Here is an 8292-nt window from a genome sequence, read left to right on the forward strand (position 1 = left end):
CGGTTCCGCGGCCTCCGCCCGGCCCGCCTCCGCCGCGCCCGCGCGCGCCGCCCCGGGCAGGTGAGGGCGCGCGGCCGCCTCCCCGCCGCCCGGCCGGCTCTGCCGAGGCGCCGCGCTCCCCCCAGCGGCCGGGCCGCGGCTGGGTGGGGGCGAGCTCCGGGCAAGATCGGGGGGCTGATGGGGGCCGGCAGCGGAGGGGAAGTGCTCCCCCGGTGGGCGGCAGCTGGGGAGGAAGATTCCACACATTCCTGGACGCGGAGGAGGCTGCCGTCGGCGGGGCGCCCTGAAGCTCCTGCAACGTTACGGGGCGCCCCGCGGCCTTATATGGACCCGCCGGGGCCTGGCGGCGCCACTAGGCTAGAAACTGCCGGGCCCGGGCCCTCCGCAGCACTCCGGAGTCCTCCCCAGTCCCGTCCAGGGCGCTGCGCCTCCTGCTTCTGCGACCCTGGGCGAGTCGCCTGTCCTCTGTGACTCAGTGGCCCTACAGGGTAAAGCGGGATTAGAAAGTGTACTTGCTTCATAACGTTGCGGGGGAGGATGGAGTTAATTCGTACAAAGGGCTTGGTGCACGCCTGAGGAGCGGAAAGTGCTCCATCCATGGTGCCTTTTACTAGCTTTCTGTTCAGAGGGTCCTGCGGCCCACTGTCCACACCAGGCAGAATTTGGGTAGCGGGGAGTGAGAGGTGGGTTGTCTCTGAGACACTGAGCCCCTGATCCCTGGACCTGACGCTTACCGTGGGACCTTGACTTCTCTGAACCTGCTTTTCTCTCTTATCAGATGGTGAGGGTACCTGCCCCAGAGGCTTGCAGGATGGGCGTGGAGTCATAGCTCAGAGGAGCTGAACACTCCGGGAGTGACAAGCAGGGCAAAGTGTGAGGTGCTGATGGTTGCAGGAGTGAGAGTGAAGGGTCTTTTCCCTCCGCCTTGCAACCCCTCCTCCCACTCTGCTGAGTGTACCGCCCTTGACTTCATGGGGGACACTTCACTCAGCCAGCATATACTCAGGCTATGGACACCAGCGTGTATCCGTGCATCCCCCATTAGGACATGTGGCCCATCTAGGATGACTGGCAGCTAAGGAACAGGAAGTATGCCCCTCTTGGCACTGGGTTTTAGCCCAGGTGTTGGGACTGGTCTTGCAGGGGAGAGGAGAGGACAGGGCAGAGGGCTTACCTGGAGTCACCCTTTGGGTGGGTTTGGGGGTTTCATTTCCTTTTCCTATAGTGAGTGTGTATACGCCGGCTCCAGACCTCATCCGGGTGTTCTCATTAGACCCCGAATCCAGGTGATTCCCCTCTCACCCCTATTCTGCTCACACGGAGAAAGAAGACTGTTGGTCAGGTAGTTTATATATCAGGCATATTCCAGAAGAAGTAAAGTGCCCGGTGCCAAGGAGGACGGCCACGCCCTTGCAGACATTCAGGAATGAGCAGCAGTGACTGACCAGGTAGTCCATCCTCTGTGGACCCCTCCCAGGTGTGATTCGGAGAACGAAGGAAATGTGAACAACAGCAGAGATTCAAGTCGCTCCTGAGCATTCTGCCCTCTTGTTCACATATCCCAGTATGATGTGATGAAAGTCCCAGAAAGGATGCTCATAAGTTATCCAAACATTTGTAAAATGGAGACATTGTTTCTGCCTGAGAACAGCCAGCCCATTGAATGAGGCAGAGTAGCCTCTGGCCCACGTTTCCTTTCCTTTTAAACTCTAAGTTCTCTTCTTCCAGGAAGCCTTCCTGTGATGTGGAGGTTCCAGATAACCCCTCACACTCACAGATGTCCACTTCGGCTCTCACCTGCTCACATGTTGCTTGAGAAGTGTTTGTAGAGTCCTTTTTTCTTAGTCTTGTTTCACAAATTAGGTTGTAAGGTCTGCGGAAGGGGATCAAGTCTTTTAAACTTTTCTCTCTCCTCTTTCCTGCCTTTCCATGCGTCACAGCTCTGCCCAGTGATGTGCTGAACACATTTTAGAAACTTTCCTATAGTCCAGACCAGCACTTTAGCTTTACAGCTTAGACACTGTCAGACACAATCAACTGTAAAATGAACTATTTTGTGTACCACTGAGAAGGGAAAAAAGGTTGCCAATTAAACTACGTAATGAAATCATTAGCAATGCCCTGATTTCAACAGTTATAATGTGCGTCTTAGATGCCAATAATGGCTGTTCCCCTACCTCTGAGAATTGGCTGAATGAGCCAAGTGCCTGCTGTGTTTTCAGGTTGCTTCTCCCTGGTTTGGAGTGGGATGGGTCCACGGGGACAGCAAAGGAAGCCCTGCCCTTTCATCCATGCTTCCTGAGGGTCACCTAGGCACTGGCCCATTTAGCAGATAGAGAAAGTAAGAGATCCTAACACATTCAAGGAAAGGTCAGCTCTGACACCTGAACCATGAGTGCAGCCTGAGAAGACCAGTGGACCCGTCTGGGGAATGTTGGGGCACATCCCACTCCTGAGATGCAGAGTTCTCCGGGAAGAATTAAGGAAGAAACGGGGGCAATAAGCATAGTTTGCTGACTTTGGAAGCCTGACTGGGAAAAACACAAAGTAAAGAGGACAGTGGGCAGAGGGGACAAGAGAGGACGAGAGACCTTTCTAAGACAGGCCAGGCCTGCTCAGGTGATGTTTTCATCGGATTATCTTGGCTTCTGAGTTGCAACTTGAGGGAGCAGTGGGACCAGAGAGGAAGCAGCTGTGACATCCCAGGGGTGCAGGTGTGCATGGTCATGGGCGCTGGGAGTGAGTGGAGAAAAACAGTTGGGTTTGGGGTAGTTCTTTGAATTCTGTGAGCCCACAGGGTTTGCTGCTAGAGTGGACGTGGAATAATAGGAGGAGGTAGGAGTTTGGAGATACCATGAAATTTTTGGCCAGATCACTGGAAAGATGGAGTTGTCATCAGGTGAGATAAAGATGAGATGGTTGGACAGCATCACTGACTTGATAGACATGAGTTTGAGCAAGCTTCGGAAGCTGGTGATGGACAGGGAGGCCTGGCTTGCTGCAGTCCATGGGGTCACAAAGAGTCGGACATGACTGAGCGACTGAACTGAACTGAGCTGAGATAAAGATGGCCATTGGAGGAGCAGGTGGCTGAACAGGCAGGCAGATTGGGGCATGTTAATTCGGACACAACTTAGCAAACAGCAACAAAATTTTGAGATGCCTGTTAAAAATCCAGGTGAAGGTGTCAAGTGGGCAGTTGGTTATGTAAGTTGGAGTCCAGGGGGAGGTCCAGGCAAAGGAGTAAATATGAAGGCTGTGAGCATCCCCACGAGGTAGGGGACCACCAGCCGTTACCTGTCCTAGGATCCAAAGGAAGGAATCATCCCAAGGAGCAGACAGCAGTCAAGGATGGCAAAGGCCACTCTGGGTCCAGGACAGGACTGGTCCTTTGACTTTTGTCACAGTCGAAAGACTGCCCATTAGGAGAGCAGTTTGGGGACATGGGAGGGGGTACAGGGAGCTCTTTTTTACAGCCTATTTCTTCTTGCATGACCCTCTGTGTAGCCAGGCGTCTAGGTGTCGACTCCAGGTGATTGAAAGCATGCAACACACTTGGACACCGTCATTCTGAACCCCCTCAGTTTCTCCTGGAGAAACGCTCCATTGTTCTAATCACTCTGGGTCCGTCTTCCAGTTTCCTCGCCTGGAAACGTGTGGTGCACACGCTGGACTGTCTAATAAGGTTCTGACTCACATGGCACACGATTAAGGCAATGATCCACAGTCATTGCTGGGTTTGTTTCAATTTCATGTACCTTTGTACTCTCTTTAAAAGGGTTTCATTAAACATGCAACAAATTATGACTTAACTTTCATACCTTAATAAAAGTTTCCATCTAAATGCATTCACAGATTAGAAGATATTCTTTTGTCTAGAACACGGGCCCTTTTAGGAGTTGAGAAGAATGTGATCACTGTAATATACTGGCCAAACGACCCAGCCCAGATGAGCTTTATCGAGTCTCTGTGTGTACTGACTGGCTGGCTTTAAAAGATTTCTAGCCCTAACTTTTAGATAAAACTTGAAAGTTTTTCCAAGTACTTTTCCTATGCAATATTTAATTAGCCATTAACAACACTGTGGATATTTAAAGCTAAAAACTATTATTCTCAAGTCATTAATTAATTGATTCATTCATTTACCCAGACTGCAATCTCCCACAGACTTGTTTAGTCACCAAAGAAATTGCATAACCTTGCAGACGGGTGTCATTTTTCTAAACAACAATTATTTAATATCATCGGATATTGTTAGTCTTCACATTTCCGAGTGTTATATCATCAGTCACTTTCCATAGTTTGTGTGAACTGCGCAAGTAATGTTGACACAATCTGACTGATGCATCTCTAAACCTCCTTTAGTTTTTTTATTTTTATTTTTTGCGGTGGCCTCTCTCATTGTGGAGCACGGGCTCCAGGGCTCTCGGGCATGAGTAGTTGTGGTGCGTGGGCTCAGCAGTTGTGGTACACGGGCTTAGTTGCTCTTTGGCACGTGGGATATTCCCAGACCAGGGATCGAACCTGTTCCCCTGCATTGGCAGGGGAATTCTTAACCACTGGATCACCAGGGAGGTCCTCTTAACCCTCTTCAGATACACAACTTTCCCTTCCATTTCTTTTTTCCCTTGCAATTTACTTGTTGAAAAAACTAGCTCGCGTGCCCAGCAGCCCTCACAGACAGCCTTTTGCTGAGTGTTCCCATGGTATCGTTTAGCGTGTCCTCTTGCTTTGTGCTAACTGCTAAGTCACTTCAGTCATGTCCGACTCTGTGCGACCCCAGAGACAGCAGCCCACCAGGCTCCCCTGTCCCTGAGATTCTCCAGGCAAGAACACTGGAGTGGGTTGCCATTTCCTTCTCCAATGCATGAAAGTGAAAAGTGAAAGGGAAGTCGCTCAGTCGTGTCCGACTCTTAGCAACCCCATGGACTGCAGCCCACCAGGCTTCTCCATCCATGGGACTTTCCAGGCAAGAGTACTGGAGTGGGGTGGATGACCTGTAATATAGCTCAGTAGTTGGACATAGAAGCTCTAGCAGATTCTATTTCCTGGTTAGATATGTTCTTCCCATCAGGAAGCACAGGTCTGATTGCTTCTCTTTGTGATGTAGCAGCCACTGAGCTTCAGTGCTGTTGTTCTTGCAAACCAGTTGTGCTCTATTATATTGCTTTCTTGATCTGTAGCCTTTTTTGTTTAGTCACTAAGTCCTGCCCAATACTTCTGTGACCCCGTGGGCTGTACCTTACCAGGCTCCTCTGTCCATGGGATTTCCCATGCAAGAATATGGGAGCGGGTTGCCATTTCCTTCTCCAGGGGATCTTCCCAACCCAGGGATGGAACCTGTGTCTCCTACATTGACAGGCAGTTTTTTACCACTGAGTTACCTGGGAAGCCCCCATTAGTAGCAAAAATTCTTCTTAAAAAACAGAAAATTCCCATCTACTATTTTTTACCTGATGGCAACACAAACAAAAGAGGTAGAACATGATTCTTTTCCTTTATTTACTAGAGTTCAAAATAATGAGTTATTTTGAACTCAGTGAATTTGGTCTATTAACATCCTCCAATAGTAACCAACTAGTTATATTTTTTTCACTTTCATTATGAACTCCTATTTGAGTTTAAACAGACTTGATGTGTTCCAGTCCCTTGCAGTCTTATTGATGCTCAAAATGTTCCCTCTTTGGCCACTGGAAGCATCTTTAAGTTGGCTCCAGGCTCCTCTTGCAGAGAAGGCAATGGCACCCCACTCCAGTACTCTTGCCTGGAAAATCCCATGGACGGAGGAGCCTGGTGGGTTGCAGTCCATGGGGTCACGACTAAGCGACTTCACTTTCACTTTTCACTTTCATGCATTGGAGAAGGAAATGGCAACCCACTCCAGTGTTCTTGCCTGGAGAATCCCAGGGATGGCAGACCCTGGTGGGCTGCCATCTACGGGGTCGCACAAAGTCGGACACGACTGAAGCGACGCAGCAGCAGCAGCAGCAGCAGCAGCAGCAGCAGGGCTCCTCTTGACAGGACCCCAAAAGTCCTTGATTGTTTCCTTGCCTTCTAGAATGAAATACCAAGCTCATCTGGTACATTTTCTGCTTTTAAGAGTGGGAATTAATCATTTCTTTAAAAAGCCCCGATTCTCTTTGGTCGAAAACAGTATTTGAAGACCACATTTGGTCATTTAGAAATTTTACCCTCATGGTCTCAGACCCTGTCTGCATATTAATCCAGGCCCATTTTACCCAGTTAAGCTCATTTTTTCTAAGACAATTATTTGAAGCTGCTCCTCCCTCCCACCCCATCTCCTCCACCCCCTACTCTCAGCAATTCACTGGCTTCATGCTTCCCTGAGAAAGTGGAGACCTGAGAAGAGAACGCCCTCATTTTCCACCCCTGAAGCTCCCACATTGTCTTCTTTTCCTGCAATGACAGGGAGGAAAACTTGACAATGAAGGTTCTCCGGTGCTTTTGTGTAAGCTCTGTGGTCTGGAAAAAGACACAAACTTCAAACAGCTGCAAGAACAGCTTCCAACAAACAGCTCTCCTGGGGCGAGACTCGAGCTTCTGCATCGATAGCAATCCTGCTCCCTGCCACGTGCTCAGACCCTGTCCCCCTTCCTTCCCAAGGACTCTGTCCCTTCCCTTAGCCCCACTGTCTGGGTCACCGAACCCCCTCTCTCCTGGATCATGCCCCGCAGGGTCCAGATGTGCTCCAGGATCTCCCACTATAAGGGGGAGACCCTTTGCCCACCCGGCTCCCCACAGCGCTTCTCGGAGATCATAAACCTGAAATGAAGCCAATCTGTGGGACTCAGGGGTGTTGGAGGCAAGCTGGAGCTGTCCACCCGGGGCTGTTAATTCCGCATCACACTCGCCTGGTAAGCCTCGCCTAGGCCCATCTCTCCTCCTGACCACTGCATCCGCCCTTCTCTGGACTTGTAGTAACTGGCCTGTTTCCGCACCTCGCCCCACAGCATGGTGGGCAAAGCATGGCACCCCCTTGTTACTCGGGCATGGTCCCCTTTCTGCCCCTGCTGTCCTTCTACCTGCCCCCCAAGGTCCAGGCTCGCTGCCCTCCCTGGGTCCCTGACAAGTCAGGTCCCAACTCAGGGTGCCAGTGTGAACTGTCATCCACCGGCTGCGTCCCTCCCAGGTTGCCTCCCTCCCACACGAGACGCCCTCAGAGGGAGCCCATCACGCTATTTCCTACCCTTCTACCTATCCTGTTGTTACCCTCAGTGGCAGGGATTCATCTGACTCCACACATCTGTGCTTTACTTGGTCACCTTCACCAGACAGAACCAAGCAAACCTTAAATGCACAAACTCGGCTGGGTTTGAATCCTAGGGCCACACTTTCCGAGTGGGGCAGCCTCGAGCAACGAGCCGAACTTGGCTGCTGCTGATTCTGAATCTTTTGTATGTGAGAATTAAGGACGCTGTGAGCATTAAGATAGGCGGTGCAGTAGTAAAGAATCCACCTGCAGGAGGTGCAGGAGACGCGGGTTCAATCCCTGGGTCGGGAAGATCCCCTGGAGAAAGAAGGAAATGGCAACTCACTCCAGTGTTCTTGCCTGGGAAATCCCATGAACAGAGGAACCTGGTGGGCTAGAGTCCATGGGTCACAAAGAGTCAGACATGGCTGAGCATGCGCGCGTGCATGCACGCACACACACACATACACACACACACAGGGTGTGGACCAGCAGGCGCTGGGCACACACACTGTGCCCCACAGTGACACTACGCTGGCGTCAGCCATCCCTGCTGCCGCCCACTGTACATTTCAGGGCCATGTCTGTACAGTTATTGCTGGACACCCAGCACCTGGCATCCTGGAGTCCCTGTTGAGTGAAGGAATGAAGGACACGTGGACACCCGCGTGCAACTGGCCTGGAAACCAAGTGTCTCACGTAGACACTGGGCCAATGGCAGCTCAGATGATACAGGCCTTTGCGTTTCATTGCCAGAGGCTAGACCTGGAATACACAAGAGAAGGACTGAGCAGCTGCAGCCGTAGAAGTGGGAGGTCCGTCTGTGTTCTCCATCGCAGGCGGCCCCCGCTGGCTGTCCAACCGTGAGGTCCTTCTAGCTCTCTGGCTTCACCTTCCTAGACATGGCCGTGTGTCTTGGCTACTGTCCACCCCACTGGGGTTGGGAAGCCTTGCAGTGCAGGTGAGGTCTGGGGTCACCCGGCTCAGGACCCCAGGAAAGCGTGCCTCACTCTGCTGGCTGTGGCCGTGGGGTTGGGGTTGGACATCGTTGATAGGAGGGGTTGCTTGGAGGTTCATTTTAT

Source organism: Bubalus bubalis, chromosome 10 (assembly GCF_019923935.1).
Source record: "Bubalus bubalis isolate 160015118507 breed Murrah chromosome 10, NDDB_SH_1, whole genome shotgun sequence".
In the NCBI taxonomy this organism is placed as follows: domain Eukaryota; kingdom Metazoa; phylum Chordata; class Mammalia; order Artiodactyla; family Bovidae; genus Bubalus; species Bubalus bubalis.